Source organism: Mus caroli, unplaced genomic scaffold, assembly GCF_978045245.1.
Source record: "Mus caroli unplaced genomic scaffold, Mus_caroli_1 scaffold_1, whole genome shotgun sequence".
Taxonomy (NCBI): domain Eukaryota; kingdom Metazoa; phylum Chordata; class Mammalia; order Rodentia; family Muridae; genus Mus; species Mus caroli.
Window position 1 is genome coordinate 170,489,992 of NW_028227256.1, and position 9,231 is coordinate 170,499,222.

The following is a 9,231-nucleotide window of genomic DNA, read 5'->3' on the forward strand; positions in this document are numbered from 1 at the left end:
AACAACCTACTTTCAGCAAGCCATGCCTCTGAGCCCTTGGGTCTGAAGAGATAAAAGCAAGAGTGTCAGGAGGAAGCTCTCAGGACTGATACCTGCCACCCTGCTGCAGTCTGTGAGTCCGGTCTGTGGAAAGCCCAGGAGAACAGGTTAAAGGCTGGTAGAGCCCTTCTCATGTTCCCCAGAGCTCAGTCCAAGAAGAAAACAGACAGTGTCATTTCATGGCTTTGCCCAGGGGAAAACAAACCTTTTGTGACTGGAGACAAAAGATATCGCTTGGCTAGGGAGCTTCCTCTCCAAGCTCACAGAACTGAAGAACAGGCTGCAGATTCCTAGTTTAAGGCAGAATCACTTGGTGATCTTGCATCATGAATGAGCAGGGCTGTTCCTTGGCTCCCTCCTCCACACCACCATCCGAATTCAGTGGGTAGGAAGTGGGGCCAATGGCACCAGTGTGTTAACCATCTCTCTGTGTGACTCTAAAGCAGGTGGGACAAAGCCTGTGCTTTATTAATAAGAACAATTAACATAAGGAGGACCAGAGGACATAGATAAGTTGGGGAGACCACTTTGGGATTCTGGGATATATGATACAGATGAGATGAGGACTTAGTTGTTCAGAGGTGTACTAGGGAACAGCCTTAGGTGTGACATCGCTGTATGCTTAAAGGTCAGCCTGCTGTACAGGCTGCTGCTGGCATGGGAAGCAAGGATCTGGGCTCTGTATCCCAGCATCAAAGCTCTTCAGGTTGATGGGTGCTTTTGGCTTATCTTCCTCATATTAGAGATTTTTGCCATCTTCTTTTTAACAGTCATAGACCGTTGCTGATAAATGAGTGGCCCCTTGTCTTCATGCCATGCCTTCAGTAACCAGCCCAGCTCACATTAATTGAGACTTCGTCATGGGCCACTCTACGCTAAGTGCTTTGGTTTTCACTCATAGAGCACAGGCGTGAGAATCCTGTTGTGGAAGAGCCAAGCAGTCTAGTTTCAGTTGTATGGCTTTCCCGGTTGTCTATCTGTACTGGCTATTTTTGTGTCAACTTGACACAGCTGAAGTTATCACAGAGAAAGGAGCTTCAGTTGAGGAAATGCCTCCATGAGATCCAACTGTAAGGCATTTTCTCAATTAGTGATCAAGGGGGAAAGGCCCCTTGTGGGTGGGACCATTCCTGGGCTGGTAGTCTTGGGTTCTATAAGAGAGTAGGCTGAGCAAGCCAGGGGAGGCAAGCCAGTAAAGAACATCCCTCCATGGCCTCTGTATCAGCTCCTGCTCCCTGACCTGTCTGAATTCCAGTCCTGACTTCCTTTGGTGATGAACAGCAGCATGGAAGTGTAAGCCGAATAAACCCTTTCCTCCCCAACTTGCTTCTTGGTCATGATGTTTGTGCAGGAATAGAAACCCTGACTAAGACACTATCCCAGAGCAATCTGTTGCCCATTGATGCTGAGGATAATGCCTTCCTTTCCTGACACTTGCAAACCTTTCTACACATCTGCCCGTTCTTTCTGATTTTAAGGGAGGACAGTCTTATCATCTAAGACATGTCCCATTTACTGTGCTCCTGACCCATCCAGTAGTTCCAGTTATTCGAGGGTCTCGAGGGACCTTCTTCTAAGAACCAAATGGGGGGTAGAGAGAGATGAGGGTCTTGTGCGAATAACGACATGGAAATGTTCTGAATTGCATCAAGACCCCACTGTATTGAGAAAGGCCCAAGGCTTAAATGCACAAGCAAAAGGGGAAGTACAGATACTTATCAGCGGGAGGGGTGGGGCAATACAAGCAAAAGGAGAAGTACTTATCAGTGGGGGGGGGCAATAGAAATTTTTTTCTTTTGGCAGCAGGAACTTGGTGGTATTAGGGTGTGGTCAGGACATTGGTGATAACTTAGGGCTGGAACATTCGGTGTGTTGGTGGCCCGCTTTTGACCCTCTTTTCTTCTGGGGGTGGGGGGAAGAGGCCCAATTCAGAGATCAAGAGTTGTCTTAATAGCTCCCAGCATGCTCTGGATGTCATCTGCCTACAACCTTGTGGGTGGGGAAGAAACCTTATTCCATGTCTCATCTCCCCACTGCCCCAGTTTTTGTTGTCTCCCTTTACTGCATCCTTTCCTCCGAATGTATACACAGTTACTTTTCTCTTGTCAGCACTAATAAAGCTTTCCTGAGAGACTCTGCGTCCTCTTTTCTCATCTCTTATTTCTTTTCCTCGCCAAAGGTAAACTCACAATCTCTCGGTCATATCTGAGCAAGGTCTCTAGGAGAAGCCCATACCCTCGTGTGGATAAGCTTACTGTCTCCCTGCATTAGAAAGCACATGGCCATATTCTTACTTGTCCTTTGTCTTTTTTTTTTTTTAGCCCATCTCTTTCTCTTAATCTTCGCAATTAAGGCTATACCACTATATCATAGTATCTTTAATGGTATCTCCAACTCTGGTTTACCGTGCTGCTTTCTCCTGAATTCTTTTCAGTGTCAGAGTGGCTGTGATAGCTCTTCCCAGCTATCAACTTGACTATATCTAGAATGAACTACCATCCAGAAACAACTGTGATGCAGATCTTGAGGCTAGATGACACAGGCTTTTGATCTGGATCTTGGAGCATAGTGGCCATGAAAAGCATAGGCCCAGGCAAGGTGGTACATGCCTTTAATCCCAGGAGATAGAGACAAGCAGACCTCTGAGTTCAAGGCCAGCCAGGGACAGAGTTCCAAGTAAAGAACAGTTAGGTCCAGGGGCGGTGGCCACATCCCAGGGGCGGTGGCCACACCTTTAATCTGAGCCACACCTTCTGCTGGAGGCCTACATAAGGACAATGGGAGAATGACGGTTTTCTTCTTCTTTGCCTGCTTGCACTTGATTGCCAGCAGAGCTGTTGGAATCCTACTTCTTCAGGATTCCAGCTTATACAGAAGACCAGCTGCAACAACTAGCCTCATGGAACTGGGCAACTATTTGATTCTTGGACTTCCCATTCACAGCTGCCTATTGTTGGGTTAGTTAGACTGCAGGCTGTAAGTCATTTTAATAATTTTAATATAGAGAGACATTCCATAAGTTTTGTGAATCTAGAGAACCCTTTTACAGTGACTAATGTGGTGTCTAAGGATTAAGAGCATCCCTCAGGTCCCGTGCAGAGCTGTTTCTCTACGCTTAGCCTCATCTTAACCTCTTTTCCATCTGCTTTTCTTGGTTCTCCTGTTCTAGACGCTCTCTGTGCTTCAGTGTGCTCTGACCCCTCCCCCACTTTGATGATGTCACATTCTGGTCCCTCTGAAGGAATGCTCCTTTCTCCTCTTTCACAATCCTTCGGTGCTCCTTCGGGTGCACTTCAACCATTTGAACATCTTTTTGTTTCGCTCCAGCCACCTTCATGGTTCAATTGGATAATCATCCCTTTAACAAGGACATTTAAGAGGGAATGAGAAACAAGGGAAAACATTTATGAAATGTACAGGCCCACCCCACAATGGGACGGCGCACGCAGGTCCAACCCACAATGGGAGCATGCGTGTAAGCCAACAAATTTTCCGCCTTCAGAGGAAGATTTACTTAGAATTTACTCGCTAATAGTTTGTTCAGGACTGGCTCTGCCACGTGGCTCCTCATCTTTCCAGATCCAAAGAGAACTTTCTAGATCCAAAGAACAACTTTTCATTGCTCCCTCTTCCCTAGGCCATACACAACAATTAGAATGAAGACATTTCTTTCTCATTGTCTTATTTTCTTTTAAAGACCCAGATGGAAGAGAGAGTGTTGATGTGGACAACCAGTGTTCCCTCACGTTTAAGAATCGTAGGGAATGTGCCTCCAAATTATCTCATGGAAGGCCAGTGAGGCTGAGGCATTTACCTACCCACCCACCCACCCATGCTCCATCACTCCATTGACTGGTGTATACCCAAGCCCTGCTCCTAAGCTGCACCCATGCTTGGGTTGAGTTAGCTTCTCTTTGCTGCAGTGATATCAGAGCAATAGAAAAACAAAACATGTCCGGGATGAAAAACTTCAGCAGTAAGGTAGTGAGGATGACTTAATCATAAAAACTGTCTAGGATAGAAACCCAGTGTCAAAGGGACACACTGCAGAAAGCCTTAAGCACATGCTATAAACAAAATGTTGGAATGGATCTCTTCCTGTTTGGCTAGCCAGAGCTGACCATGTGACAGATGCCAGAAGGTCAAAGGCAGCATGAGGGAGATCAATTAAGACGAACCCGCACCATTGCTCTTAGAACCCCTTATCCATGGACAGAAGGCTGAGAGAGGGCAATTGAGAAAAAATTGGATTTAACCATTACTTTGGAAGTTTGCCCTGCAGAAGACAGTCTGAGGGGACATCAACCTAAGACTGGCTCAGGCAAGTTAAAATTGATTATGGACTAAGATCTGATTCTCATCTAGGGAGCCAAGAGCATTGAAGCTGCGCTCTAGATCCTGGAATCTGTCAGGGAAGTGATATTTACAGTAGCCGACCAATGAGACATGGCTTGCTTGGTTACTCAGAGACCACGGTAAAAGAGGCATGTGAAGGGGTTTGCGTGTATGTGTGTGTTCTCTGTGCATAGAGGTGTGTTCCAGATGCCTGGGACTGGAGGAAGGAATTGCTAAGGACTATCCAGAATAGAGATGCCTTAACCAGCAAAAGTCCTCAACAGAAAAGAGTTCCTTTTAACTATCTCCCAAGACTCAGAGTACGAAGTCACTCAGCCAGATAAGAACAATTTGTCACGCATACCCCCAACCCCCACTCTTTTTGGAAAAGGAAACATGAGCTGTGGGAGACATTACTGGGAGCAGCAAAGAGGAAAGGGCAGGGGTGGTGGCGAGCTGAGGGGTGAATGGTACAGAGACACCCCCCCCCCCGCCGTCCCATTTGGTACCCATGCTAATGGGGAGAGATTATTTCATGGTAAGTTAATTTGGAGTTTAATTTATCACGTGGGATAAGAATTTGTCATTTCTGAGCTGAGACCAGAGACCAAGGGCAATGTTCCCACCTAGCGCAGTGGCAGACTGCAGATGGGAACAAGATTAAAGGAGGAGGAGGAGGAGGAGGAGGAGGAGGAGGGAGAGAGAGAGAGAGAGAGAGAGAGAGAGAGAGAGAGAGAGAGAGAGAGAGAGAGAGAGAGAGAGAGAAGGAGCGAGGGAGCTGTGCTCAGAGAACAGTCCATGAGCGGAAGCAGCAATTCTTTGAATATCATATTGAGAAGCAACCCTCTCCACACTGGACTAGAAGCGCTCAGTGAGGAAAGGAGGTAGCAAGTATTTTTCTCTTTCCAAAGACGTAGTGGACTGTTTATATTTATGGGGGCAGGCTCAATAAACGTGAGCCCAGACATCTCTGGCTGTCGGCATGCTCACTGTAGCAGCAATAAAGGTGGCCTCTTGATCTCCCTTTAAGAGATAACTGTCTTCATTTGCAGGGATGAGCTGACAGCCTTCTCTAGCTGCATCCCTCCATGGTTCACCACTTCTAGGGCAGCTCCAGCCAAGAACTGCGCACATTGTGGGCACTGGCACCTGACAGTCTTGCCCAAGACCTAGCTCTTAGGCAATCCTGCCCAACAGAGGGTCCTCTACTGGGCAACACTGCACCAGAGCTCCCGTTAAGCTAGCCAACTGAGACACCTACACCATGGTACCACACCCTCTCAACCTGGTCCTGCTTTCTTCTCCATTATCTCTCTTGGACACTTTCTGTCCCATGAAGCCTCCAATGTCTGCATTCTTAAACCCTAAACAGTGTACACATGACCTTGTTTACTTTTTAATCTTGCTTTAATATTAGCTATAATTTTGTGCAGTTAATTTTCAGAAACTGGTAAAATTTTGTATACTTTTATCATGCACAGCATATTGCACTGAAATATGTATATATGGAGGCTGAGGAGATGCTCAGCTGTTAAGAACACCGGCTGCTCTGCCCGAGGACCCAGGTTCAACTCCCAGCACCCACATGGCAGCTCACAACTCTCTGCAATTCAAGATCCAGGGAATCCTGGATCTCTTACACATGCAGGCAAAACACTGATGCACATAAAATAAAAACAAATAAAATTTAAAAAAGAAATATATGTATTTGTGTGTATATAGTGGGATGACTAAATCAAGGTAATTAACACGTGTATTAACTGCCTCAAATCATTTTCTTTTTGCACTACCAAACACTGAAAACCTATTATCGGCAATTTCTGAGAATACACTATGTTGTCATTAACTGTAGTCACCATGCTATACAGTAGCTCTGTTGAAATTGTTCCTTCTGTCCAACTGAAACATTGTGTCCTATGACCACTGTCTCCCCATCGGACCCCACCCCCAATATACTGGATAATTTTGTGTCAGCTTGACACAGCTGGAGTTATCACAGAAAAAGGATCTTCAGTTGAGAAAATGCCTCCATGAGATCCAACTGTAGGCATTTTCTCAATTAGTGATCAAGGGGGAAAGGCCCCTTGTGGGTGGGACCATCCCTGGGCTGGTAGCCTTGGGTTCTATAAGAGAGCAGGCTGAACAAGCCAGGGGAAGCAAGCCAGTAAAGAACGTCCCTCCATGGCCTCTGCATCAGCTCCTGCTTCCTGACCTGCTTGAGTTCCAGTCCTGACTTCCTTGGTGATGAACAGCAGTATGGAAGTGTAAGCCAAATAAACCCTTTCCTCCCCAACTTACTTCTTGGTCATGATGTTTGTACAGGAATAGAAACCCTGACTAAGACACCCAACTTCTGGAAACAACCACTCTACTCTTTACTTCTAGAGGTTCTGTTTTTGAAGACCCTACATCCTGTGGCATTTGACTTTCTGTGACTGATGTGTTCTACTTAGCACCGTACATCCAGGTTCATCTCTGTTCCTGCAAATGGGTTTCTTTCTATTAAGGTCAAAGAGTATTCCATCGTGTCTATGTCCCACCTTTGCTTCATCCATCCATCCACTGATGGATTCTTGGTTGTTTCTGTCTCTTGGCTATTGTGCCTAATGCTCCATTACACAGGGGACCGCAGGGAGAGCTTCAACATATTGGTTTCACTTCCTTTGGATGCAGATCAAGTGATGGAGTTGCTGGATCTAATTGCTTCTTAAATAGATGGGGAGACCAGTTTTTAAAACTTTCATGTTTAAGTTAAAACCTGACCTATATTTATAGAAAACCCAAGTCACAAAAGCTCAGTCCTCAGAATTCGAAGCACAAGAATCATCACTTTCTCTTCTTACCCTAGCAGACCTTTCTCACCCTTGAGGATTTAGCATCAGTATCTTTTCTCTTTGAGAGTTTTCCTCATTCTTCTGACATCAACTTTGCTTGTTGGAAGCTCTTTCTTTTTCTTTTTCATTCCGTCCTGTTTCATTCTTGCTTCCTTGGCACAGCATAGGAATTGTTGAATTAAGCATTGGTAGAAATGTAAAGATCCAGTTTGGGGATCTACCTGGTATCGTAAATGCTATCGAACATCCAAACCAGTGTCTGTCCAGCTTTAGCTTGAATACAGGGGATGAAAACTATTTAGTATAGCCCATTGCATCCTTACAGCCAAGCTAAGATTTTCTTTTCTCGTTCTTTTCTTCTTTCCTTCTGTCTTAGTCAGGGTTTCTATTCCTGGACAAGACATCATGACCAAGAAGCAAGTTGGGGAGGAAAGGGTTTATTCAGCTTACGTTTTCCACATTGTTGTTAATTACTAAAGGATGTCAGGACTGGAACTCAAGCAGGCCAGGAAGCAGGAGCCGATACAAAGGCCATGGAGGGATGTTCTTTACTGGCTTGCCTCCCCTGGCTTGCTCAGCCTGCTCTCTTATAGAACCCAAGACTACCAGCCCAGAGATGGCACCACCCACAAGGGGCCTTTCCCCCTTGATCACTAATTGAGAAAATGCCTTACAGGTGGAAATCATGGAGGCATTTTCTCAACTGAAGCTCCTTTCTCTGTGATAACTCCAGCTTGTATCAAGTTGACACAAAACTAGCCGGAACACCTTCTTTCCTTCCTTCCTTCCTTCCTTCCTTCCTTCCTTCCTTCCTTCCTTCCTTCCTTCCTTCCTTCCTTCCTTCCTTCCTTCCTTCCTTCCTTCCTTTCCTTCCTTCTTCCTTCCTTCCTTTCCTTCCTTCCTTCTTTCCTTCCTTCCCTTCCCTTCCTTCTTTCCTTCCTTTCCTTCCTTCCTTCTTTCCTTCCTTCCCTTCCCTTCCTTCTTTCCTTCCTTCCTTCTTTCCTTCCTTCCCTTCCCTTCCCTCCCCTCTCCTCCCCTCCCCTCCCCTCCCTCCCTTCCTTCTTCCTTCCTTCCTTTCCTTCTTTCCTTCTTTCCTTCCTTCCCTTCCTTCTTTCCTTCCTTCTTTCCTTCCTTCCTTCTTTCCTTCCTTCCCTTCCTTCTTTCCTTCCTTCCTTTCCTTCCTTCCTTCTTTCCTTCCTTCCCTTCCCTTCCCTCCCCTCTCCTCCCCTCCCCTCCCCTCCCTCCCTTCCTCCTTCCTTCCTTCCTTCCTTCCTTCCTTCCTTCCCACTTTCTTTTAAAAATTCACTTACTATATATGTGTGCGTGCGTGTGTGTGCGTGCATGTGAGTATGTGTGTGTGAGAGTGTGCAGTTCAGAGGGGTATCCAGCATCACCTGAAGCTGGTGTTACAGATAGTTGTAAGCTGCCTGATGTGTGGGCTCTAGGTATCAAATTTGAGTTCTCTGAAAGAACAGTGTGTGCTCTTAAACACTGAGCCATCTCTCCAACTCAAGGTCCTTTCTTTTTAACTTTTTAAAATTAGTGTATGTTCTACAAAATAATGGGGTTTCCTGCAATACTTTCATATGTGTGTGTAACGTACTTTGAATTTGCTCTTTAGTACCTTTTCTTGTCTCCACCCCAGTCTCTCTTTCCTGATCTTATGTATCTTCCTTTCACTATCATGAGTTCAAAAAAAAAAAAAATCTAGACTCTGCATATGAAAAAAATGGTTTATTTTGTTTGACATGATTATCTGTGATTCCATTTCCATTCCTATCAATGACTTAACTTCATTGTTTATGGCTGAATAAAATTTATGGTGTATACACAACATATCTGCTTTATCCATTCACCTGTTGCTGGGCACTTAGACTAACTCCGTAACAGCTACTGTGAATACAGTTGCAGTAAACTTGAATGTGCAGGATCACTGCTTCTTTCTGACTTAGATTCTTTTGAGTATATTGCCCAGGAATGGTATAGCTAGATTATATGATAGTTCTATTTTTAGTTTTTTTTT